Here is a 27,629-nt window from a genome sequence, read left to right as displayed (position 1 = left end):
CTTCTCTGCTTGCTCCTGCTCTCTATGTTGCCTTTCTGCTCACCCTTGACCTTTATTCTGCCTGTTGCTGCTTGTTTCTCACCTCTATTTTGCCTCGTTCTGCCCATTATTTTGCCTTTTTCTGCTCGCTTCTGAACTTAATCTTGCCTCTTTCTGCTAATTTCATCTTTATTCCGACTCTTTCTGCTCATGTCTGACTTTTATTGTGCCTCTTTCTGCCCGCTTCTCATCTTTATCATTCCTCTTTCTGCTTGTTGCTGACCGTTAGTTAGTCTGTCTCCTTCTGCTTGTTTCTGACTTTTATTTTGCCTCTTTCTTCTCTTTGCCTATTAACCTCTTTACCTCGGAATACAGAGTAGCAAAGATGTTTAACGCCTCGGCAGGAGTAGTAAATGCTACACAAATGCAATTTATAATCACAATTATATTTACGAGGATTACTTAGGTAACATGGCAAGGATGTAAAATATGCTTTTCGGCATAGGAATTCCTAATAGGGAAAACAACTAAAATCACTACAGGCCTCAAGAGTGACAGTGAAAACAATGGGATTAGGAGAATGGAAAATCATGTATATTTTTCTTGAGTATTACGCTCCCCTATCTCAAGTGAAATTTAAAGCGAGCAAGCAGATGGCGTAAAGTCTCACGAGATTCTTACATGCCACTGGTTCAAGCAGCAAAAGTCTCTGTTTTCTCTGAAAACTAGCCTCTCACACGCAACAAATTATGCAAAACTGTGTAATCAAAATTTCGCCCAGGTCTACCTATAAAGAATATGCTGACACAGTAATAGAGAAGTCTAATTATAATAGCTATGCGTGCAGTAAGAAACGATAAAGATGATGGAAGAAATGAGGATGAGAAATGTACAATAATAAGTTACCCTGCATCAGCACAGAAATTGATGCGACAACTGCCGCCCTGGATCCGTAAAAGGTAGTAAAGTGGCGTTTCTTCCACGGAAAGGTACATTGGACAGTATTGCATTTCAGTGTGGTTAGATTATATGAACATCTTTACAGCGGGTTTATAGAGTGAGGAGCAGGAAGTTCAAGCTATTCAGCGTGCAAGAAGCTGTCCGTCTCACAAGAAAAGGACATGGTTTAACAAATGTACTGCGAGAACATGGCTCTGCGTAAAGTAAATGCGCCACACCTCGACCAAGAGTGTGACGATATTGCAAATGAGAGTTTGAATAATCTCGTCACTGTCTGCACCCTCAATTTTTGCTCAACCACGTTTCTGTGGCGAGGTTGGCATGGCTCAAGTACACTGGTGCCATGGCCCAACAGACGCATTTACAAAGTTAAAACTGAAACTGACTGCGTACTGCAGATGCATACAAATACTAAGATAGAGGTAACAAATCTACAACAAGAACTACAAAGGAGTGTACGAAAAATAGAATCGGAGTGCAGGTGAGACTTGCATTGAGTTTAACACACAAAACTAATCTTAAAGCAGGCATTGTTAAGGCGAGGAGTGCTGTCTGGCAGTGCCAGGACTGGTCTGACAGGTCAGTGTGCGTTCGGTTTCTTTGTTGCTTGTGGGCCTACTGTATTCCCTAGTGGGATCGTTTTTTAATGTTGATTTCTCATACATTATTAGAGGCATTGCACCTGGAAGCAAAAATGCATGCAATCTTCCATACCTTGCAATTCATTTATGCTGCGTGTCTTTAGTGAAAAACTGCCCCGATGTGCACATTTGAGCCATTTTTTTTAGCTATCAGATGTGCTTACTGAGGCTGCTTTCATTTTGGTGACCGGGCGTATTTTCTGGGCTAGTCTGGCCCGGTCTGCGGTACAGAATGAAACTGACCGCGCCAAACTCAAAACAAAGAATCCATACTTCTAGCGTCCGGTCCCGAGAGTTCCACAAAAGGTAATCAGTTACTTTACCCCTTATCTTTTTTGGGAGATGAATCACACCAATGTATCCTGCGGCATTCTTGGTTATCCTTTCTGGAAATCTGCAAGATACTGCCACTGCTTTGCAGATGATCCTCCTGAACACCAACTTAGGTTGCCCCATTCAAGGGAAGTGCATGGTGGTGCCTTTAGAGACTGGAAATCAGAATCAAGTGCCCAAGTAAATATTCCCACCGCATTAGAGGTCACACAACCTATCTACATGAGTGTACCAGGTCCCCATGAGGCAATCAGAAGAGTAGAATGCTTGTAAGGGCTGGAACTGGGCTTAATTTGAGCCGGTGGTTGCAGGTGGTAGGCACCCGCACTCATTTTTGGGAGCAGAACTTAATTTACATCGTCAGGACTTTGACCCAGAGCAGAGAAAGGCAGAAAAGTGAGAATGATCGAGGAAATGAAAATTGGATAGGAAGATAGAGGTTTGAGATGAAATTAAGATTAGGCAGCCTTGGCATTCAGAAGCATTTAGCAGCAGGGGCTAATACAGAATAATCATTTGCAATAGGTCTCACATTTGCGAGAGTTTAAGCTATTGGCATTGTAAATGACAATACCTCTTATTTATAGGTTTTGATAATTGACACATAAATAAAAGGCACTGTCATTTACAATGCCAGTAGATCAAACTTTTGTAAATGCGAGACCTATGCAAAAAGCGACTGACATTATCCCGGGCTGCTTAGAAAGTGAAAGTCGATGGGCGTATTTTCTGCGCTGAAAGTTGCAGGAAAGCATGTCGTGCCTGCAGTAGGAGAAACTACTTAAGGAAAATATTGCTTACAGACTAAAAAAGACACTGTGATACAACCCAAGTAAAATAGCTAGTCCTCATGGGAGGTAAGGAATGAAGAAAAGGCGGTACTAAGGAGAGCCTGTCGAGCATATTAACGAATCAGAAGCCAGCATTTATGAAGGGCACTGATAAATATGGGTGAAGAGTGGGCGGGCTTCTATTCTGTACTCCAATAAAGCATGGCTCGCAGCACATGCGCTGCCCAAGCCCGACCTAAAAAGCAGGCGGTTGTGTGCAGCACATTAACACCAGTGAAATTGATGAACAAGGTTGCACTAAAGGCAGGTAAAGGTAAACAACGTGACCAGTACAGATCTCCCTGTGGCACTACATTATTCTTGGCCCTCAAAGGGCCTTCAAGAACGGGCATAATATGACCCAACAGTGCTCATGACTTCAGGAGGATAAAAAGCACAGTAGTCCATTGAACATTAAAAACCTTTTCTTGGGGGGAGGAGCCTAGCGCGCAACCAAGATGGCCGCGTAGGTGCGAGGCTCCCGAGGACCTCCGCAACCTCCTACGTTTATCCTGTCTTCATCCTGAATCGGTTGAGGGGACTGTGTCGGTGAGCCTGAGCCGAGGTGGTACCCGTTTTCCGTTTTCGAATTGGACCCCGGGTGCCGGAGTGAGCACCGACTGAAGTTTGCGGCCTACTTCTCTCCTGACCCCAGATTCGAGTTTGGGGGCGACCCAGTGGCGAAGTGAAAAACAACGGCGGGCTGGGCCTGGCGAGTCGCGTACCCCACACTTTCACTTTCGCTTTTGAGTCCCCTTGCCATTATCGCAAGTGGGATCACGGCGCGTCTTTGTGTTGGGGTGGCCTCGCTAGGAGACCCTGCCTGCCTGCCTGCGGTGGCCCGCTCTGCCGTCCTGGGGTGGCCCCCGAGGCTCTCGGCCTTGATTGCCTGCTCTCCACTGCGTGGCTGGTGCGGGTGCGAGATACACGACAATGGCCACGAAGCAGGATGGGGATCGGTTGAAGGCCAAGTCGACCCGGCGTGGCACCGCACATCAGGCCAACCGCTACACCCTCCCGAAGGGATCTCCCGGCGGATCGCACAAGTCCTCCGAGTGCCCCCCGGATGCCCCGGATTTGCCTACGGATCTGACTTTGCAAGACGTCATGGGCGCCATTGCTGAGATGAGGACCTCGGTGGTCCAGCAATTCGACACTTTGGCACACAAACTCGACGCGGTCCTCATTGATGTCAACCTTGTGAGAGCTGATCTCTCCAAGACGAATGACCGGGTCGACTCCTTGGCCCACACCGCGTCGGGCCTCACGACTGAGGTAGCGGCCCTTCAAACGGAGGTGCACCGGCTCCGTCAGGCAAGTGCGCTCATGGATCGGCGCCTGGAGGACTCAGAGAGCCGGGCCCGGAGGAATAATATCCGTATCATCGGAGTACCCGAGGGACGGGAGGAGTCGGCGGCGGATCTCTTTGTGGAGGACCTGATCTCTACCCATCTCCAGCCTCGAGGACTGAGTAAATTCTTTGCTGTGGAGAGGGCCCATAGAGTTCCCGGAGGCAGACCGAAGGTCGGAGCCCCTCCGCGGCCTCTTATTGCCCGTATTTTCAACTTTCGGGACAGGGATGCGATTTTGCAAGCTTCCAGATTGCAAGGGCCAATTAAGCTGGAGAACATGGAAGTGAACTTTTATCCTGATTTCACGCAGGCGGTCCAGAAGCAGACTCTGAGTTTCCTGGGCGTCAAGCGGCGGCTTCGAGGCATGAACTTAAAATACGCCATGCTCTTCCCGGCCAGGCTGCGGGTGGAGGCGGATGGTCGCACTCACTTTTTTGACCGTCCTGAAACGACCGGGGACTGGCTGGACACTTTGTCTGGGGGTCATGGTCGGGATGGGGGGGGGGGGGGGAACGGGAGGAGAGTGCCCACCGGACAGGGTCTGAGGTACTGACACGGGGGCTCACGCCGGAGGAGGCCACTTTCGGCCAAGCTTAGGGTCTTTTGTCTGTTGTGTTTTGTCTCCCCTCCATTGGAGGAGGTGCTGGGTCTCGAGGGGGTTCTCCTTCCTCCTCTAGGGGGTCTTAGTAGTTTAAATTACATAGGGGCGACAGGCACACTGCAAGTTGGGGGGGCTGTTTGGGCTCATGCAGGGGTGCAGGGAGGGGGTAGTTTTGTTGGGGCTGTTGGGTTGGGGTTGGGTATTGTTTATTTGTACCACAAGGCAGAAGTATTGTTGTGCTATTTCTAAAGTGCTCTCTGGGGGGCGATTGATCGATTTCGGCTATGATGGGGGGTAGGGGACTGAGTCTTTTGTCCTGGAATGTTAATGGACTGGGGGACAGGATAAAACGGGGGGTGGTCCTGCAGTTCCTAAAACGAATTTCACCAGATATAGTCTTTCTGCAGGAAACACACCTCATTGGAAACTCCTTTCGTGCCATGAACAGACGGGGCTATCGCCTTATGGCCCACTCGGGCTTCACGTCCGGTTCGAGGGGTGTGGGCATTATGGCTAAGACCTCGCTCCCGTTGGAAGTTGATGAGGTGCTCCATGATGACAGGGGACGATACACGGTTCTGGTGGGTAGATTGGAGGGTAGAGTGATTGTTTTCGTTTCTGTTTATGTCCCGCCAGGGTTGCAAACGACTACTTTTGCGGATCTGGGGCGCCTCCTCCTTGGCCTTCCGGAGGGGATTCTAGTGGTTGGGGGGGATTTTAACGCTGTGGTTTCCGGGACTGAGGATCGTCACCCTCCTAGGGATCTCCCCCGTGCCCAAGCGTGGTTGTCCGGCCTCTTGGATACCTTGGGGCTGGTGGATTGTTGGCGGTTGAAACATCCTACGCAGATACAGTACACCTTTCATTCCGGGGCTCATGGCAGTCTTTCGAGACTTGATTATGTCCTGATGCCAGCGGTACAGGCGGGGCGGGTTGGGGAGGTACGACATTTGGCGCGGGGTATTTCAGACCACTCCCCGCTCCTGTTGCACTTCGACATTGTCCCGAGGGGGGAGGGGAGGGTGGTCCCGATTAATCCCTGGTACCTGCGTGACCCCACAATTCGCGCAGATTTGGTTAAATCTCTTAAGCGATATTTTGAAGACAATGTGGGGTCTGTGTCGTCTGCGGTTTCTCTGTGGGAGGCGTTTAAGACGGTACTCCGGGGGGAGGCCCTGTCCCTTATTTCCCATTCCCGGAGGCGCGAGCGGGAGGAGGTGACCCGTATTGAAACTGAGATAACCGAGTTGGAGGGTGATTTGGAGTGTGGGGTGACGGACGACAAATTGCATGCTCTCCGACTCAAGCAGGCAGACTACAAGGCCCTCGTCACGGAGGCAGCCAGGAGCCTCAGTAGAGAGCAACAGGGGAGACTGTATGATGTGGGTGATAAGGCTGGTAAACTGATTGCGTGGCTGGATAAAAAGGAGAGAGCGAGTCGAGTTGGTTCGTCGATTGAGAAATTGGATGGTGTGTGTGTCACTGAACCAGGAGAAATTGTTGATTGCTTTGCAGAATATTTCCGTGGGGTGTATTCCCCGGTATCTTCCCGCTCGGAAGAGGATTCCCATGCCCTGCTTAAAGACATTGCGCTGCCTTCCCTTTCGGAGGAGGATAAAGTGTTGTTGGACGCGACCCCAACATCTGAGGAGATTGCCCTCGCCATACGTTCGGTCGCCTCCGGCAAGGCCATGGGTCCTAATGGCCTTCCCATCGAATTGTACAAACTACGACCGGATACGCTGGCGCCGCATCTCCGTGCTATGTTCCTCGCGGCCCGCTCGGCGGGTTCCCTCCCGCTGGACCAGCGTCTGGCCACTATCGTGGTTATTCATAAGGAGGGGAGGCCGCGGGATCGGGTCACGTCTTACAGGCCCATTTCGCTCTTGAATGCGGAACCCAAAATTCTCGCCAAGGTGCTGGCTAATCGGCTGGTTGGCGTGCGATCTGATTCACCAGGACCAGTCCGGCTTTATCCCTCATCGCAACACCGCGCTCAACCTGCGGCGTTTGCATGGGGTGCTCGCGCGGGTCCTGTTCATACGAGAGCCGGCCATTTTGGCGTCCCTGGACGCCACTATGGCGTTCGACACGCTTGAGTGGCCATATATTTGGGCGACGCTGGCTAAGTTTGGTTTTGGCCCGGGATTCATTGGTTGGGTGAAACTGTTATACTCCGGACCGCTGGCGCAGGTGGCGGTGAACGGTAGAGTGTCGGCTCCGTTTGAGCTGGGCAGGGGCAGGCGGCAGGGCTGCCCGCTATCGCCGCACCTCTTCGCGCTTGCCTTGGAGCCCCTGGCGGAGTGGCTGCGGTGGCACCCTTCTATCCGTGGTCTCCGATGGACCCCAGAGTATGAGGATCGCGTGTCCCTTTACGCTGAGGATATTCTTTTATACCTTGCTTCCCCGCGTAAATCGCTGATTGTACTAGTGGATGTTTTGCATTCATTTGGCCGCAACTCCGGCTTAGTCATCAACTGGGCTAAATCCTGTGTGTATGTCCTTTCCGGGGAGGCTCCTATCCTTCCGCGGGGTTGTCCTATCCAGATCGCTCCGCAGGGATTTAAGTACCTGGGTATCTTCATTACCCTGGACGCTGAGGCCCGATATAAACAGAACTTGCTCCCCCCCCTCCAGCGCCTGGAGGATGACGTGGCGCGTTGGAGGCGCTTGCCGCTCTCACCGCTCGGCCGTGCGGCATTGTTTAAGATGATGTCGCTGCCACGTTTCCTATACGCTTTACAGAACACGATGGACGTTGTCCCGGCGCACTACTTTCGCGAGGTGGAGAGTCTGCAGCGACGCCTGTTCTGGGAGGGTAGGCCGCGTATCGCCCTTGCGAAGCTGACGCTCCCGTGGTACGACGGGGGGGTCGCCCTCCCAGACATCAAACAATATTACTGGGCCTCCCAGCTGGCTGCTATAAACCACGGCCTTTACGGGCCCGCTCTTAACCCGGCCTTTGAAATGGATAAACTATTACTGCCGGGTGGCGACTATAATCGGGCGCTTTATTCTAGATCGCTCGACGCACGTCTAACGGGCCCTACGCGGGTCGCGGTACGGGTGTGGCACGCGGCAAACTCGGCGATGGGGTGGAAGGATCGGTTGACCCGGGCGACGCCACTGTATGCATCTGAGCGGCTGGGCTCTCTGTGGACCTCGAAGGGCTTTGAGAAGTGGGACATGATAGGCATCAGCAAGGTGGGCGATCTCTGGACGAGGGGGGGGGATTCAAAACGTTCGATGTGCTGCAGACTGAATTCCAGTTGCAGGACAGGGAGTACTTTCGATATATCCAGGTCCGTCACGCGCTGTGCTCCGTATTCCTGGATGTTGCCTCCATCCCGGAGTCTTCCCCTCTGGAAGATAGAGTGCTAGATGGGCATGTACCGGACGGCACGATTTCATTGATTTACAAAAAGCTCATCAACGATCGCTCGGAACTGCTGACTAGCCTTCGTGAGGTGTGGGTGGCCGATGGATTGGCGCTGGATGACGAGGATTGGGTGTCTGCGGTGGCCTCCCCGAAAGGTGTGGCTATACCGGCTCGCCTTCGCTTCGTCCAGCTCAAGATACTCCATAGGGTCTATGTTACGGGGCCGGGTCTGATGCGTATGGGATATGCCGTGGATGGGTTGTGTAAGCGTGGGTGTGGTTCTTTAGGGACCTTCCTCCATATTTTGTGGGAATGCCCGGAGGTGGCGCGATTCTGGCGTGATGTGCATGCGGTGTTGCAGGCGGTCACGCATGTGATGCTGCTTCCCGAGGCGAGGAGATGTCTGCTAAATGTGTGGGAGCCGACTGACTACTCAGTGCCGCAGACATGGTGGGTGACTCTGGAATATATGGTGGCCAAGCGTAACATTGCGCAATTGTGGGGTTCCCAGAGGTTGCCAACGGTCTCGGCGTGGAAGGACAACATGGATTGGTGTATGTTTCGGGAAAATGTAGTGTATGTTGCGAGAGGTAAGCCTGGGAAATGGGTGAAAGTGTGGGGCCCCTGGAACACCTACCGTGGCGGAATTTGAGCCCCGCCACTGACGCCTGATCTGGCACTGGCCCTGTCTCCTTAGTCTGCTTGTCGCCTTGGTTCTGGGCTTTGAGTCCACTTTGTCTCCTATCCCCCCCCCGCTATTCCTGTGGATCGGTAGGGTCCTCCCCAAGGGAAGCTTATACTGTTGCTTTGACTTTTGGCTGCCTTGTGGATTTATTTGTCGTTTCTTATATAAAAATGGAACCGCCATGTGGGGGGTCCGGACGGTGTGGCCGCCAACGCTTCTTTCACCTCCTGTGACCTCTCTCACGCTGCAGCGACTGTTTACTGACTGTATTCTATGCTCTTACTGTTTGCTAGCGGCCGGCCCGAAGGTTGTAGGCCCATCTTTGTATATCTTTTGAATTCTGTAATAAAGGTTTAAAAAAAAAAAAACCTTTTCTTGCTAGTTGCACAAAAAGTCTGTGGTAAGTCTATTTGCCAAACAAATTATCTGCTAAACTATGAGACTAAACATGCGAGGGGCGGCTTGAGTGCCGAGGACGTGAGCCTACTCAGGACGTGTGCTGTAACAGCGGGTTTATAGGCGGACTGATTCAACGCATCACCTGCTACAAAGAACCTGAACTCTGTAGAATGCAGTCTGTTGCCAATCGGAATGTGAATTTCTGCAGGATCACCACCGTTAGTCCTTCAAATGTATGCAAGTACACGTACCAAATATATTTAGCAAGCAATATTTCCTGCAGAATACTTCTGCGAAATCAATGCGTAGCAATGAAACCACCTCAAATAATCAAATTCACAATCCCAGTGCTTTGCTTTACAATTCTACAAACATTCAGAATCAGAATCGGTTGAAGGCACGCAGAGTAGATTGCTAATTATGGGAAAGATGACAAAGATCATTACCGAATGAATAATAGTATTGACTGACTACTTAATCTGTATGCAGCTGCCTCCGGACGACCACCAGGAAAAGACTTGAAGCAGCTGTCCTGTTGCCTCTCCATCATCTAATTGAAAGTCATGTTTGAGCCCAATGAAGTGTTTCCAGTGATCTTGCCACTACACACAGAGTCCGACCTACTGAAGTGTCTTACTTGTAAACATGAGGTGCAATTCAAACTATATTGTTTCCAAAAAAAAGCAGGTTTTCGAGCTAGAAAATAAAGTCCTATGTCCTATACAAGCTGGGCTTCACCCAAGTAGTACTCAGTGGATGCATGGTCTTCTCTTAAGTATCTGTAGGCGATAGTGTCTGGTATGTGGACTTTTGGTTTTGATTTGCAGCTCTCGCTTCCTTTGCATGGATGCTGATAAAATGAGAACAGAACAATGTGTTTAAAACGTTTGAAAGAAGCCTTACGAGGGGCAGTGATGGTAAGTTTCAGCCTAGCTCGAAAGCTCTTCGGAGCATGGAGCCCATAGCACTCTGTGATGGTCTGCGTTCTGTGATTACACGTAAACAAACACTATTTCCACAAACACCTGCTGTTTCCTGGTCCGATTCTTGTCTCCATTGGATTGGCTACACAGTCAATTCAATCTCCCACTATATCAAGTGAAGTGCAAGGAGAGTCTTGTGCCTCAGACCTCGGCTTGGGATCTGTACCATCACAGTACCAACGTCATCAACCTTCAGAAGGAAAACGCAAGACCTGGCCCTACTTCACAGACCTGTAGCCTCTCCAACACATTTAAAGGCTTATGTAATTAGTTGTATGCTCACAAACTCTGGACTCAAACATGCAGCATTCCACCCAAGTGCGTCTTGGAGTCCAAACTGCTTTGTAGACGGCTAGGTTTAAACCTTAACAATCTAGGTGGGTTCTTCAGCCTCTGAGGCTGAACGACCCACTAACCACGGCTGAGCTTATTTCACCAGTGCATGTTGAAGGGGCTTCCAGTGTGCAAGTTATGAAAGTAAGGCAGCTATTAGTTAAAGAGCTTTTACTTATGCACCTACATCTCGTCTACGTAAACCAAATACACAAAACATGTCTTCACCCGGTCTGCATTATCCCATTAGTGTGGTACTACAACACAGATTGAGCACCCCACATCACATATCACTGTACAGCCCTCAAGCCCCTGCATATTGTCAGACAGTTCAATAATATTTCGATATATTATGGTTCAAGAAGATAGCCTCATTTCATAAAAGGACACAATTGCAGACGTTGCACTTAACATGTCTTTCAAAAATAAAAAATAGCGTTAATTAATCACTTAAAGCTATTTCAAAATATGAGCAGCAGTTCAAAACTGAAGTATTGTTTCCTTTTATGCCCACTGGCTATAATAATTTGAATTGTTCATATTGCCCACACGCCTTAAAATGGCAACCAAGTCCTAGCAAAGCCGCTAACACCCAAAGCACTCACCATGATTATACCCCAGCAAGAATCTTTGGCGCAGCAGCTGATTAGGAGAAGCAACACATTTAGAGCAGTGTGTAATTTAACTGTTTAATATCTGTATCAAAGCTAATCATCGCCACCATCTGCTCAAGGTGCGGCTTCACTTCATTCAGGCTTATGCCACGGGACTCCCAAAATACTGCCAGCTCGTGAACCTCTTGAAGCTCCTTAAAAACAGCATGGTGAAGACAACCTCAAACAAATTCTCTGAAAGAAGTCAGTCCACACCAAAGCAGCCATGACCCCTTCAGGCATTTAGGTTTCTAACCTTGTAAGTAAAAAATGTCTCAGGTCTACTAGTTATACATTATGATGAGTTACTTTTCTGTTTATTGCTGCTGAGGGAAAGCCGTGACCCGATTGTTGGAGCCCCACTGGGGGGACTTCAAGCCCCATCTTCCCTTGCAACTGTACACATGCACTTAAAAGCCAACCCTGTCCTGCGGCGGTGTAGCCGCTTTGCTGTTTTTTGCAGCTGAGGGAAAAGCCATCACCCAATTGTTGGAGCACCGCTGGGAGGGACTTCAAGCCCCAGCTACCCATGCAACTGCACACATGCGCTTAAAAGCACAATGCTCACCTGGGGAGCGGGACGTGCCAAGGGTGGTCCTATCTGCAACACTCGTTGGCCGGAAAAGGCAACTAGGGCCGAGGGCCAAACATCTTTGCCAGCTGCCACAAATATGGACGACTTTTGTCATAGAATGGAATGTGCATTTCCCTACTCTTATAGCTTATAATAAATCGGTTAGACTATCGAAACAAATTTGGCCCTATTGATAGATCAAAATACGGCAAAAACCCCACGTGGCTACTTCGCACGGATTTAAAACAACAATCACATTCACAAACATTATGTAATGGGGAGCAGGAGGGCGCGTCGAGATGTAGCAATCCTCAAATAACTTCTGCCATCAACAGCGGGCAGAGGGTCCACAGGTTTCTGTAGTTAATGGGGAGATGGGGTTATCCCAATCACAGTCGAGTGGCATAGTACAAACCAAATGCAAACCCAAACACAAAATAACTTGCCCCTCACTTCTAACTCCGCTCCTGCGGGTCATATGACAAACCTCCTGTGAGTCCTGGCAGTGAGAGGAAGGTGGTGCATACTGGCAGGTTGGCTAGTGAAGGAAGGAGTCAGCACACAGGTTTTGAGAAAAAGAGGGCCCAGGTGTTGGATCTGCCCCCCGCAGCATGCCCTTGTTTTCCTTATCCTGGTTAATGTCCCCAAATTAAGGCCTTTGCAGAATGAAATAATCAAGAAAGTCTCACATTGATTGAAAAAGTTCAGAGGGGTTGACGATCACTCATGCAACCATATCTTAATGGCAAGAAGAATTGCGTGGGTTAGTTCATACCCCAGAACGATGCCAGGGGATTGTATTGTGGTAAACTTTGATGAGCACAGATTAGTGGGTGTCTTGCTTCAGCAGCTACCTTTTGCGCGCCCTCACTATACTCTGAAATATTCATTCTCCCCTTAGGGTTGTTTTCTTAAACATTTATTTTTTTACAAACCGCAGTCTGAAGATCTTTGGTCTGCAGGGCCAGGGAGATCGTTTGCCTCCATACATACCTTGCATAATCCTATGCAGTTTAGACCGGAGGTAATGACGAGAAATATATAGCCCCCATTGGAGGGATTGGAGATGTGTGACTGACTGAAAAAAAGCTCAACGGTCGTGGGTGAGGTGGTGGGACTCCGGGATCAACTGTTAGTTACTATGAAAAGGGTGCAGAAGGCGGCCTCGACAATCAAATTCTTAACAGGGAACATAGCAGGCATGAGGCAACAACTGGATAACCCAGACTGGCTGAAAGACGTTGTTAATTACAACAGTCTATGCCGTAAGGAAACCTGGGAAGTGAGCCCCATTTTCCTGAATGGTTTCCGTTCTTTTCATTCCCCCGTCATCCCACCAAGGGCTGGTAGAGCCAAAGGTGGCATTCTCACCTTGATAGCAAATACTAACAGGGTCAAAAGTACTCAGTTTTATAATGAATCGCCTTTTTTCCACTGTTTGATCTGTGAGGCACACAGGGATTGGGAAAGAGGTGACCTTCTCAAGATCTAGTGACCATGCTTCACTCTTGCGTAATGAAGTATGAGGGAACACATAAATCACAGCCAAATATTATTTCAAAGCTGGTCCTAACTAGGAAGAATGGTTATATTCTGAAATGGGACAAGGTGGACAAAGATTTCTCCCAGGTTTCCTAATCTGTAAACAGCTAGAGGTGCTGGTATGTTTAAATATAGTCAACCCCAGGCCTGGTGTCCTACTGATGTCCTGTTAAAATTTTTAAATGTAATGATGCAGAGATTTTCTCCTAAGAAGTGACTGCCAGTCTACTGGTTTAATTTGATATGCATTTAAGTGTTGTCAAACTTGCACTCAGCTCTACGCACAGTCCCAAGAGACAATTCCATGGTTCGGAGACTATGGGCCACATATAAGGAGGCCAGATCCACTGGGATAAAGGTTTTAAGGGAGGAAGCCTGGGTGAATTTGCAAACAGCGTCCACGAACAAAGAGCTCTGGGTTCTGGAAGGTGGTGAATGCTCCATTTTTAGGTCTCGCCTAGCTATTGCGTTTACGCAATCGCAAGGCGAGACTCTAGTAAGGGACATTTCAAAGTGCTCCCAAAAGTGGATTGCAAGGCGAGCACGCGCACAATCACGTGCATCGTGCCGCCATGCAATCAGTTTGGGGAAGCGCTTCAGCCCACTGGCGCCCTCGGCATCATACTTCAAAGGGTCGGCGCCCCCGCCTGGAATGCGCTCCCCTGCCCCGCCCAGCGCGCGCGCCATGCTCCACCACGTCTCGCCGTGACATATTTGCTTTCACTTTTGCGCGGCGGGAGCTCGTGTCCGCCGTGCGAAAGTGAAAGCGTTTGCAAAATATCGTTTTCGCTCTTAAATTCCCATCTATTCGTCACTTTCTCTCTTTAATTTTTTGATTCGCTACTCCTCTTCCTCCTTCGCATTCTCCTCTCCTCCTTTTGTCTCCTGTATTTTTGTTTTTTTCTTCTCTTTAAACTGCCTGTTCTCAATCTGCGCCCTCTTGCTGGTTCTTGACCTGTTTTCCATCTTTTCTTCGTCCTTGGGTTTTCTTTCTATGATGTCTAGGGTATATTCATAGTCCCGCGTCCCAGTATTTTTTTCCAGACATCATTTCGCTTCTTCTCTTCTTCTTCCCCCTTTCCTGACTTTGATTTCGTTTCTCACAATGTAGATCAAAGCTCACCGTTTACCACACCCTGTGTGTTCGCATCTTTTTATCAAGCCGCATTTTTTTTTCATAAATATGTCCTCTCTCATGAAACGCACAGTTCTTTTTCCAGTGCAGTTACAATGCGAATGTGTTCCCCGTGCAGCTTCACCTTAACCCCTTGCGTGCGGGTTTATTTCTCCCGCTGTGCAGGAGAAATAAACGGCGTTCGGGAACACGACGTCTCCCGGCCGTCGTGCATTACGGGAGACGTCGTGCGCACGCAAGGGGTTAAAATGTAAATGCCAGCTCCTAAGCACATTATGTAAACTTTGGTCCGTCTTCACATTTAATTGGTGCCGTGACTCATGGTAGCGCGTTCCGTTTTCTTGGCTCTTTGAATTAAAACTCGTGTTATAATTCCTGAACATTACGAGAAATGACAGAAGTGTTGTTTGCATCGTTCGTAAAAAGTAAAATTGTTGTCTCCTAATATGCAAGTACAATGGGGTCAAATTAGACAATTCATTCAAGGTTTGTGTGTGTTCCCGGGACCATTCATCGGCCTTCCCTCGGGGGCCTTTACTGCTGTAAATGTCAGCATTTATAATAAAATACAGCTAGACATAATCCGTATAAAGCAACTGTTCATTATCAGGGGACTCGTAATATTTTAACTGCAGTTCCTTGATTACCTTTAAATGTGTATGAGGGCGAGGGAGGCTGGGAATTTATCTCACGGGCCAGTAAAAAAAGGCGACATGAAAGGTGATCTATCTAATAAAGGCGGTGTACGCTGAATATTTATTTATTCACAATTTTACGTATAAAATAATTATTTTCACTAAAATACGGACTTTTTTCAATACATATTTACTAAAGAGATGCAAACATTTGATCACAGGGTTGTCTTGCATTAACATTTTGCATGATTTTAAACACATTTGGTAGCTTTCGGTAGGAGCACTGTGCAAGGTGCGCAAAATGTACTAATTACTCGTTCTATAGTTCGGTTTTGAAAGCTGGTCTTTTGAACGAACAAGTACAAAACCAATCTATATATCACATTCTTTCGAAAATATTGTGCAGTGTTTTAATTTCAACGGTAAACACATATCACTATATTGTCTGAAAGTTAAAAAATAAAGAAATAGGTTTACAAAAAGGACACGAGAAAGGCGAGGGGGTGGGGATAGGTAGATAGATAAACAGACAGACACATAGATCGATAGAGGGAAGAACAAAGCATAAATGTTTGTGAAGGAAGGATAAGCGTGTTTCTATTCCCCCAATTTTTGGCGCTTCCGTCATTTGAAATTACTTGATTGGCATGTGTTTTGCCTTGATATTGAAACGTACTCGTATCTTTTAAATAGGCGCGTTTTCATGAAATGATTGACAGATAATGAAAGAGAGAAAATAAAACAAGCATTTGCAATGCAATAGGTCTCGCATTTACGCGAGTTTGAGCTATTGACATTACAAATGACTGCCTTTTATTTAAGTTTTAAAAACAGATAAATGCATTGTCATTTGCAATGTCAATAGCTCAAACTCGCGTAAATGCGAGACCTATTGCATTGCAAATGCTTGTTGAAGGATGCAACAGGCCCAACATTAGACATGTATATAGAGGAGGGGGGGGGGGGTGGCCCACTTCAAGAAGCTATATCAGACTACCTCTGGGCCCATAAATAATACACAGATATTCCTTGGGGGATGGAACACCTCACCTGTTATTTGAGGCTCCTGGCCCTGATGTGGTACCCATCAACTTATTTTTGGAGCATCAGGACTTATGGGCATTGCTAATGGCAAACGTGTTCATCACAATAGCAAAGACAGGTTCTCCAACATCATGGAAGCAATCTATAATTGTTCCTATATACAGGGGGATAAGTCAAATCCTAAACATTATAGACCTATTTAATTGATTGATAGTATGGCTAAACTCAAGGGATGCATGCTATTACACAGGTTGGAGGAGTGGGCGGAGGAAAAGAAACTTTTAGCTAAGACCCAGTAGAAAGGGCAAAGCGACCATCGACCAGTATCTTAATCCGAGCATGGGGATACCCAACTATACGGTGGCCAAGAAAGGCTAAAATTCTCATTGCCTTTATAGATTGAACAGCTGCATTCCATTGGGTTTCTTCATTCTAAACTGTGGGTTATAATGGAGGAGATGGGAGATGACCTCCCCAATTTTTACTTTCATAAAACAGATGTATTCCCAGGTGACCATGTGTTCGTTATGGTAGGGATTATGAGTGCACTAAGTCCTTCGACATCGAACGGGGTACTAGCACCATTTCTATTTACACTTTACAATAACAGAGAGGAGGTAGTTTTAGCGGGGAGCACTAGAGTGGCCCCGTATATTGGATCATGTCTCCTCCCTATCCTCTGTGCAGACGATGCAGTGCTCATGACCGGGACTGGTCAAGCACTGCAAAGACTCAAAGTATTATGCCACCTTTATGAAAAACTTGGATCTCCATGTGAACAAATCTGAGACCTTTTAACTCCTCTCTCCGGGGCAAGCTCAAAAGAAATCTCCAGCTTTCCACATAGAAAATTGAAGGGTTGAGGAGGCTGAAATGTTTTCCTAATTGGGAATACTCTAACAGGAAGTTCTCCTGGAAAAATATGGTTTCTAACAGAGCACTGATGCTAGAAAAAAGCATGGCGGCAATTGTTAACTTTACAAAGAAATTGGGGTGGAAACCTATTCCCAAGATTTTAGATATTTATGCAGCCAAAGCTATCTCCAGCGCTACCTCATGGGGCTGCAGTGTGGGGTACGGTGGATCTCGAATTGCTTCAGCGAGCTGAGGATGCATTTGGTAAAAGACTTTTAGCCTTGCCCCAAAGTTTTTTTTAACTTTATATGCCGTAGCGAGCTAGGCTTACCATATATTACAGAGACAATTAGGCTTGTGCCAATTCTACTTTGGCTCTCGATATGGAGGAGGGAGACCGTTAGGTTGAACCAAACTGTATTGAGGGATTGCTTAAACCTTGATTTCCCACCTAAGACCCACTGGTTGCAATATGCAAAGTGTACTGTGGCGGAGTTGGGGCTCCCAGAATTATTTGAGATTAGATTCCTTCCACATGAGTGTCATTTACAAAGATGAAGCTTAATGAGATATTTTTTAGCAAGGTCAGCTGCTAATAGATGGGAGGCAAATAAGAACAAATCTACTGTTAGTATGTATCAAGTGCCCCGCCCCCCCCCACCCCACCAAGGTGCCCAGTCTTATTTAGCTTATATACAGAATCTGCAGCAGTTTTATCTTAACAAGATTTTGTTTAAAACTGCATTAAAATGATGCTTGGCCTTCCCGCAAATTCCCATTCCTTGAGTGAGCTTAGCCTATGCCCCTGAGACTGTGTCAATTCAGTCAGATTTACACTGCTTGTTTTTTTTTTAGCACATTTTGCTCTTCACCAAGAAAAAGACTTATTGTTTCGCCTTTGCGCAGGTATAACTTTAGACAGTGTCATCCAGCACTAGCCTTTATCCAACAGCTTAACGGACCACTGGTTTATCATACAGTTACCTCATACCTTTTGGCTTGTCTGAATCTCAGGTGATCCCATCTGTTATAAGGTAAAAGCGGAGTCATTGGTAGGACGGCCTTTGATAATCGTGTTTTATGACAATTGAGTGATTTATGACATTTCTTTTTAGCTGCTGTACTTAATTCATCATGATAAGTGTTTACAAAGACTCTGGATATGACTATTATATACTGAGCACGTTAGGGTTAACACTGTTGTATCGTTAATGCCAATTTATACTCATTTTCTGATGAAGTATCTTTCAACTTTTTTTTTTTTTTTTTTAAGTAAGAACAAAAATCATGTTATACATTTCCAGCTAGACATTTGAATGAATTATTAGAACTGGTTTTAGTAGTGATTGTGAACTTACTGTATATTTATTTTGTCTTTTTATATGTATGTACTTTTTATGCGATGGAAACTAAGTGAAATAAACATTTTTGACTGACTGAGTTACTTAAAAACAATTTCAAAGCCCCTCGTCGAGCTAAAACTGGCAAATGCAAAGATGACAGAGTACCAATCCACCATGAGTAAACCTATTTTTGTTTCCCCAAAAAAGTTATTTCCAGAAACAGAAGCACTGACCACATTTCAGAGTAAGTTCGTACTGTTTTATAAACTTCCTGATAAAGATCCGACTTTTGATCTTTCCCTTTTGGACTGAATACCCTATACATATCATAAAGTCACATTTTGCCATTTGGAATTTTGACTAAGGCATGACTAAGGCACGATTGCAAAGAGACAAAATTACGGGTATGAGACAATAGTTTTAAAAATTGAACTATTTAATGGTGCATTAACTTGTAGTTGAATCATGTTTTGGAATCACTAATAATTAAATCATTCAGACCAGCTCATCGTTTAATTCAATGTCAATGTCACCAGTTGGCAAACGTTCAAGGAACAGTAAAATACGAAACATTCACAAGACAAGATGCAAAATGAAGACAATACTAATAAACTCACAGCAACCACATGTAAAACAAAACCACCAGAATGAGCTTGGAAATAATTCTATATTCATGGCTGCCAAGTTTTGAGTTTCCTTATTTATCAAATTTCAAAACTTTGTGTGACTGGATGAGTGACATCTTATCACATTTTCAGCAAAACAGTTATGTTCCATATTATGCCGATCATTAAATAAGTACCTTCTGCAATACATAATAGTCAAGGCAGCGTCTTAGACAGCCACAGTGCTCATGAGCTGCTTATGCAAGGTCACTAACCTACTTCAATGTTCTATCCCCAATAGCCCTCAAACCGTGTGGTGGCAAAAACAATACATAAGCCATATGTATGTAGCTAGACTGATCTGCGGAGATCCTCATGTAAACCTGTTCTAACCTCTTCAGCTGTATGTGCATAGATCCCCCGACACACCCTCCTCCCTTTCGTAGAGAAATGAGCCTATTCCACATATTTGCTTTTCCAACACCCATCGGACCAATCAACTACCTTTCTCTCCCCCTATCAACTACCTTTCTCTCCCCCTACCCACTACTTTCTCACTGTGCACGTGATCTAGGTAAGGGGTGATTTGTCATAATTTGGTCACATTTACTGATTGTTAACTAATCACGAAGTGTGCTATAAAACGAGGTGAGTAGATGGCGATGAAATCCAGAATTTAAAGTCAGTTTGCATAGAGTGAACTGAACGTGCTCAATCACCCGAGTGTACACGTCTCACAGTCCTCTACAGAAAACACAACTGCAGCCCCCGACCGAACCAAAAAAATAAAAAACGTAGGGGGTTATAAAAACGGACGCTGGCGCCAAAAAACATATAGGTAAAGTAATTTTTAGAATTATTGCGAACCACCACAAACAGTTCTATCAGCTAGTAGAATTATGGCAACTGCTATCTATGTTCTTCAAAGAAATGTCTTGGATACCTCACAATCGTTTTTAACAGTGGTGAGACCACTTTTGAAAAGAAAAAGAAAAACAAAATTACAGGATCCCATACAACAAGGCAATGCCAGACTAGTTTTTTAACCAAATCCTCATCTGCTATTTGCTGCCAAAATGTTGTACACTGGAGTGACTTTCCAGCTTATTTAGAAGCTAATCACATTTTTAAAGGTCATTAAGCGGGATTCCACTAGGGATCACTACCAAGCTTGGATCTTGCCAATCTATTGAAAATATAGATGCCGCTGAAAGACTGGGGTGTAGCAGCCATGGTTCCTTTGGATTCGTCAACAGCTTTGACACAGTTTATCACCTCCTCCTCCTGCAGATGGCATTAGACTGCAGCACAGAAAAGGGTTAGAGCTCTTATTTGTGCCATAAAGTTACGTTTCCGTGATAATTGATCTTCTTAAATATCTTGTATGTGTAAAATATTTAAAAACTTAATAAATCACTGTTTATTCTAGATATCTAGTCTTTTGCAATGCTGAATGAAATGCACGAACGGCGTGTTAAATTTGTTAACTAGCTGAGCTTGCCAGCAGTTAAATCTAAACCTTATTTTGGGACTGTACATTTTTAAGGAAAAATAAACGTGGTGGTGGAAAGTTTTTACCTAGTGTTTGCGGACAAGAATCGATTGCTTTCCAAAGGCGAGGAGGCTTTTAACATCAATTTTTATTTTACTTTGGAGTATGAAATGAGTACGTTCATCAACATTTTTTGTTTGGTATGTTACAGGTTACTTTATTGTGTTAAGTTTGTCATCTTATGTTTTCTGCTATTATATTGCGCGATGTGAACCATTAGGTATGTTGTGCGATGTGAAATATTAGGTATGTTGTATATTGTTTTGAGGTTGGATAATCACTACTCCGTGCTATCTGACCTAAACGAGTGTGATTGACTCGCATGTGTTCTTCCTGTCGCCCCTGAACTCCAGCTGCACCAGGGACATGATAGGTCACTGATTTTTATTGAGCCTGTACTAGATGAATTGACCCCGGCCTCTAAGACATCTCCCACTCCCTCCCAAGAGGATCTAAGTGGAGTTTGGATGGGACAAAAAAGAACACTAGAGGCAATTGAGAATCCACTAATATTGAATAGTGACCTAGTGCCAGGTATAGAACCTGAAGATCGTATATACACTTCTGCCATTGACCAGATCCAGCACCAACTGGACATATTGCCATTATCTATCATTTCTTGGAATATAGCTGGCATTGCTAACAAGCTAAATATCCCAGATTGGGTCGATTTTATCGACCTGTACGATATAATAATGTTGCAAGAAACTTGGGCGCTCACCCCAATTTTCCGACAAGGATATCTGAACTTTTATGTCCCAGCCATAAGAAACCGAGTGGGTCGACACTCTGGGGGCCTGTTAATTTGGGTACGACAAACATTGAATTGCTCAGTTAAACGAAGGTCCATACCCTCTAATGATATCCTAGCTCTTGATATTAGCTGGCAAAATGGTCAACAACTAGCCCTGTTCAATCTTTACTCCAGGGGAGTTGGTAGGGGTAAACCATCAGAGACCCTAACGACCCTTGAGCATTATATTGAAATGCTACCAGTGCTTCCCCATGTAATAATAGGCGGGGATTTTAACACCACCTTCGAACCTTTGGGCGAAGAGGATAGGACACTGGCCGAAGATGAGGATATCAAGTGGAGAATTCCCCAACTGGATATCCCAGTTATTAGAAAATGGAGCACAGTAGCAATCCAACTGAAGAGTCTTTGTCTATCAAGAGGCCTTAGAGCAGTAAATGGACGGGCATCCTCTGACTTAATGGGGAAAAACACATTCGACAATGGTCGAGCAGCCAGCAGAATAGATTATATACTACTGGACGTAAGGGCTTGGGATAAATTGGTGGATATGGAAGTGAAAGACAAAATAGAAAGTGATCACAATCCACTGTGCCTGACACTCCTTCCCTACCATGAAATGTCCGATCTCCCAAGAGGGAACCAAATGGTGACGCAAGATCTTGTAAGCTCAAACAATCTTCGCCACCTGAAGTGGAGTATGCTCTTGGAAGATGTTGACAACTTAGAGACTCTAAAGGAATTAGTGGCGACTGAGGTATCTAAGATAAAGTGCCATTATGGGAGGACTGATTTTACAGACTACATGATGGCTGCTCACGAGAAACTATTTTCAAAAATCCAAAGTTTCTTTGTTAAAACAGTAGCCCCAAATAAAAAGAAAAAAGTCCAAGAGAGTAAAGGATGGTATGACAGGAGTTGCAGGATATCACGAGACAACCTTAGCGTGGAACTGAGAACAGGAAATGCAGCAGCAGTAAGGTTGGCAAGAAACCAGTATAGACAGGCCCAAAAATTGGCAAAGAAGCGTTGGGATGAGGTTTATTGGCGCGAACTCAAGGAGGCGTGTGCCTCTAAGGATTCTAAGCGCTTTTGGTCCACAGTAAAATGGGATAAGGGTGGCACAGCACCCCATCCTATGAACCATGTTCCGAAAAGCAATTGGGTGGAATACTTCCAACCACAGTATGCCTGTAATCCCATATTTTCCATTGGTTGTCCGCCTCCACAAGTCTTTTACAAATCTCCAATATTTGATGAAAAGGATGTGAGTATTGTACTGGATTGTGTGGCCGGGGGCAAAGCTCCAGGCATGGACGGAATTCCGGCTGATATATTTTTATCGGATCGTAATTCCTGGTGTACATACCTTGCATTGCTGGCTAATGCGGTGGCAATGGGAGGGAAAGTGCCTGCCTCTTGGAAGGGAGCCGAAATCATTCCCATATTTAAAAAAGGTGATAGAACCCTGGCCAAAAATTATAGACCCATTAGTTTGATAGATACAGCACAAAAACTAATGGGCCGATTAGTCCAAAATAAACTGCAGCAATGGATCAACGAAAACAATATTTTGTCATCTTACCAAGCTGGATTTCGTCCTCTAACTAGCAGCGTTGATCAAGTCCTCCACTTCTTAACCATCTACTGGAGAAATGTTACCCTAAAGAAGGGGACATTGTATGCAGTTTTTGTGGACCTAAAAGCCGCTTTCGACTTGGTCCCCAGAGAGAAACTTTGGCAGACCTTGGCGGACGAGGGCTTAAGCCAGGAATTGCTCACACTCCTTGTTCGTCTCCACGAAAATAATTTTGCAAGAATAAGGTGGGGCAAGCAAGGAGAAGTAACTGATCCCTTTCCGGTAGAACGTGGGGTGAGGCAAGGGTGTGTCCTAGCACCGACTCTCTTCTCAATTTATATAAACGGCATTGTTGAGCATCTAGAGAAGATTGCTAGTGACGCCCCAGTAATCGCAGGCTCTCGTGTGCCTATCCTCATGTTCGCAGATGACACGCTCCTACTTTCCCGCACTCCCAGTGGGCTCCAAAAAGTGGTTGATGCATTTGGTATATTTTGCGACGAGAGGGGCCTTGAACTGAACACCTCCAAAACAAAATTCATGTGCCTCAACCAGCAGTCCACCTTTAAAGGTGTAATAAAATATAAAGGTACACCCCTAGAAAGGGTGGACTCTTTCTCTTACCTAGGCATCACTCTCCAAGGAAAAATGAGTTGGAAGCCACACATAACCACAACTTTACTAAAGTTTAGGCAGCTAGCAGGCGCAATTACCCTAAAACATCGCTCCTCGCTGACAAAGCCAGTAAATTGTGTGTTGGAAATATATTCTATGAAAGTACTAGGGGCTTGTTTATATGGTTCTGAACTATGGGGGTTTTCTAATTTGAGAGAACTGGGCCGAGCAGAAAACAGGTTTTTACGAGGTATTGTGATGGTCCCCCAAAGCACACCCATAATCCCACTAAAATTGGATATGGGAAGAAAAGGAATAGAGGACATAGCGAGGCTACGCCCTCTTCTATATTGGAGACGGATTATGGTGACCCCAGAATTGAGCCATTATGCTGCGGCACTGACGGACGTTATTAAATTCGACCGTTTCCATACTATCCCATGGTTAAGGGAGCTCCGGGGACTCCTTATAAAAATGAATTTGAATCATCTATGGGATACCAAAGACGTAACCTGCTTTCCTACGAAGGCAAAGCTGAAAGATCTATATTGGGAAATGGTATATTTTACAATGTTTAGTGATGCCACAAGTACAAGCCTAACATCTCGCTTCTTGGACATAAAAATGTACCCTTCTTGCGAAATTTTTTGGGATATCATTGAAAAACCCTTTGATAGAAAACTTTATTTTCAATTTCGCATAGGTACACTCCCGGTGAATGCGTTTAAGAAGCACTGGTCCCCAGTATGGGATGAACATTGCCACCACTGTAAAGAACAAATTGAGCACATTTCCCATCTTTTGTTCTGTTGCCCATTGTATTCGTCCCCCAGACGCAAATGGTTAAAACCTGTGTGCTCTAGTTTGGGAACCCGTAGCCAATCCGCAGCCCTAAGGATACTTGAAACAGATTGTTCCATATTGCTTGTGGTTGGGGTAGCAAAATTTTTGGCCTGGTCATGGTCAATTCGTACTCGTTCACTTATGGCAATCGTATCGTAATGAAATTATGTATATTCTCAATCTTGCACTCTCCCGTATGAATTATTGTATTTTATTTATAGAAAAATCTATATTTTAAGAAATTTGACAAATTGAAGTACTTGTATTTTTATTATGTATTTACTCGACATTCCATGTTTAATATGTATTTTTATATATAGTATTTATTGTATTAGGGATAGGGGAATGCTTTTATGACAAATGTCGAATAAAGCTTTAAAACTGAACTGAACTGTATATTGTTTTATATTTTATATGTTGCAGTACCCTGTGAGGTAAGTGACAGCACGTGACAGAAAAGGTGCAGGCATGCATACGAGGTAGGCAATTTGGAACATGGAACGGGCACTGTTTGGCAAGCAGGAGAGGCAGCTGTATGCGACGGGAAATAGGGAGGACTCTCCAGAAACTAGCAGCTTGCGAAGAAAGGTTTGGTTCAAGGGGGAAAATGGAGCATTAATAATTCAGACTAAGGATTATGGTACCATGACCTGAAGGGATAATTAAAGAGGAGAAAAAAAAGAGGATGGCTTGCGTGTAAGGAGGGCACCTGTGGGGCAAAGCAATGCATCACAGGTCCACACTGCAAAGATGGTGCTCACATGGTGATGCTTCAATCTGCCCCTCTAGTAATAAGAATCACTGACCCATGCATGCACAACACTATAATGAAAGCCTCCCAAAGGACAGGGAATGGAAAGGAAAGAATACGTGATGCAGTGGGTTAATTTCATAACCAAGGTCCCACTAGTCTTTGAACATCAAATATCATAATTTCCCCCTTATGATGCCAGTGCTTAACTGGCGCTGGGCACTGCAATCATCTTGGTAACCTGGATTTATTTTTCAGCAACATACTTTGAACCACAGCTACAGAAGAAAGGGAGAAAACGGAGATCGACCGAGGAAAAATAGGAAAACAGTATCAAAGGCATAAAGCAGGGAGAAAAAGACATGCATTAGCGAGATATAGAGATGGGAAGTGCAAGGTGGTGAAAGGAAGAGGAATTAGATGAAATGAGGACCCGGAATGGCAGGTTCGCCATAACCCCAGCATTTTTCAGCACCAGTGACAGGCACCACTATCCTTCATGCTGGGGGCACAAGGTCTATAATATTTATCGGTGCTAGTCCCATCTCGAGGTGGAGCTCATAGTTAGTTAATCGTTTGAGTTTAAGAGGAAGAGCAGTCTTTTCAGAAATTACAAAAGCAGAACTGCACTGCACTTCACATTTCAAAGTCAAGGGGAGACAGTCTCTCGGTGCTCAGGACACAGCAGTGATATTGTGACTTCACTGGTAATCAGGCTGCAGGCCCTCTTAGAAATCACGACACAGGCAAGAAATGCTGCATGAAATCTGCAGCAGGGGACATCAAAGAGCAGTCGAGTATTTGATAATCAACCGAAAGCAAGAGTCCCCCAAATTTCAGGTCAGAGTCCGCAGCGTTACTCATATTATATAATTGTCAGTTACTTATAAAGTGCTCAACATGGCCAAGAGCCGATTCAAAGTACAAAAGAGGAAAGTATGAAACTAAAGGAGGGTGAAGGAACGACTAAATCGTAGGCGAGGGGAAAGAATGTGAAAATGCAGAGAATGAAAAGAGGGGAGAGGACATGGTCATTAGCACCAACCAGACTTCTCGAACGTGGACACCACTGCCATTCCATGAGTCAAATCACCTAGGTAACTAAAGGGGCATGCACTTTATTAGTCCTCAGCTGCAATTTCCAGCTTTACCAACGTAGTCTCCAGCACGTGGTCAAGAGGCAAAAGTAACTCACCAGTGAGGTGCAGATGGTTGAAGTCTAAAAGCAAGCATTGTCCGAGGGAGAAATGTGTTGTTCTCCTTTTTCCTTGACTGCTTCTGGGTCTAGAAAGCCACAAGCCAACCAAGATTTTCATGTTGCCGACACGCCACAATCCCGCCCCCAGACACGGGCATGCTAAAAGAAACCTGGTCCTCTCACCTCCAACCTAGACTTCTTACTTTCTGGCCAAGACTGAGATCCTCCTTTTAAGCAATGATCCCACAGACCCCTCATTTGTTCCTCCTACCATCTCTCACCCTCTACTACTTGTCTCTCTGGCCCATTCCATAGGTCTCCTGCCCTGTATAACCTCTCCTCCACCTTCCTGCGTAGCTGCCCAGATGCCTTAGTGTGACAACCCACAAAACTCCACCCATCAGGGTGATAATACACGTTTTTTGGAAGAGAATTCTTTTCAAAACACTACTCCCTCATTTTCCCTTCCATCTTCTGGGCAAGCTTTGTGTTGTTCTTCTCATGTATTCCAGAAAACTACACAGGGTGGTCACTTAAGCCTCAGACCAGGTAAATGGAGTAACAACTATTGACCAATAATGCTCCCTTGGGTTCCCAGAAGCAATATTATTTCATGTGCCTTTTTCCTGGAAATTAAGGAGGTAATAAGCCAAACATAAATAGCTCTCCAACAACACACAGTGTGTGAAAAACAGCCATGAGTCAAGAAGTGAACTGATATTTCACGACAAATAGAACATTTTGTGTCTTGTAAGAGACAAACAAAAGTAAAAGATTAGGGAAATGTACTGCTTTCCCAAGCCCGGTGCAAAAACACGGAATGCTTTAGGCAGGCAATAAAATAAACATACATAGACTTGTCCATACACATGGCACGCAGTGCATTTTTATTAACATACTTAAAGCATGCTTAATTGGCAAATGAAGCCTTTCTAAAAATACTAATGCTACAATTTGCAACAAACCTAATTCTTCCAAATAAGGAAAAAGAAACATGGCAAACGGGAAAATAGAGAAAATGTATGCTGTGTTTATCCATTTTGTTAAATACATTTTTTCCTCTACATATACAGCTCATAGGTCGTTTTATTCAGAAGTACAGCTTCCCTACCCAACTGCCGGGCAATAGGACACGTTACAATTAAGCCTACAGATCTTTGAAAAAACAATGCACTGCAGTCATTTTTGGAAAGACTGACCCGATTCAAGAGTGGATTAATGTTTCCTTTTAAAACTAGAACAATCTTTCCATTCATTCAGATTAAAATTGGGCTTTGTGCAAAGCTGTGATAACCTTGTGGCAGTGTTCCGCAGTTGGCATATATTTATAAAGGAACCCTCATTTACTGTATCGCATATAAAATTCATGCCCCCCAAGGCTGTCCAACAGCAAAAGAATAGTGTGCGTTTCCTACTCTGGAGCAACTTTTCACACTAATGAAACAATTCCTGTGCATGCCATAGCCATTAGGTCAC

General features: G+C 45.4%; 1 protein-coding gene across 15 annotated transcripts in view; it reads right to left on the bottom strand.

Moving 5' to 3' along the window:
* PTPRK (protein tyrosine phosphatase receptor type K) overlaps positions 1–27,629 on the bottom strand; it is a 1,135,739-nt gene that overhangs the window by 1,006,240 nt on the left and 101,870 nt on the right. The gene's annotated exons all lie outside the window — the stretch shown is intronic.

The sequence above is a fragment of the Triturus cristatus genome, chromosome 6 (assembly GCF_964204655.1).
Source record: "Triturus cristatus chromosome 6, aTriCri1.1, whole genome shotgun sequence".
NCBI classification, from domain to species: domain Eukaryota; kingdom Metazoa; phylum Chordata; class Amphibia; order Caudata; family Salamandridae; genus Triturus; species Triturus cristatus.
This window is presented reverse-complemented; position numbering and strand designations above follow the sequence as displayed.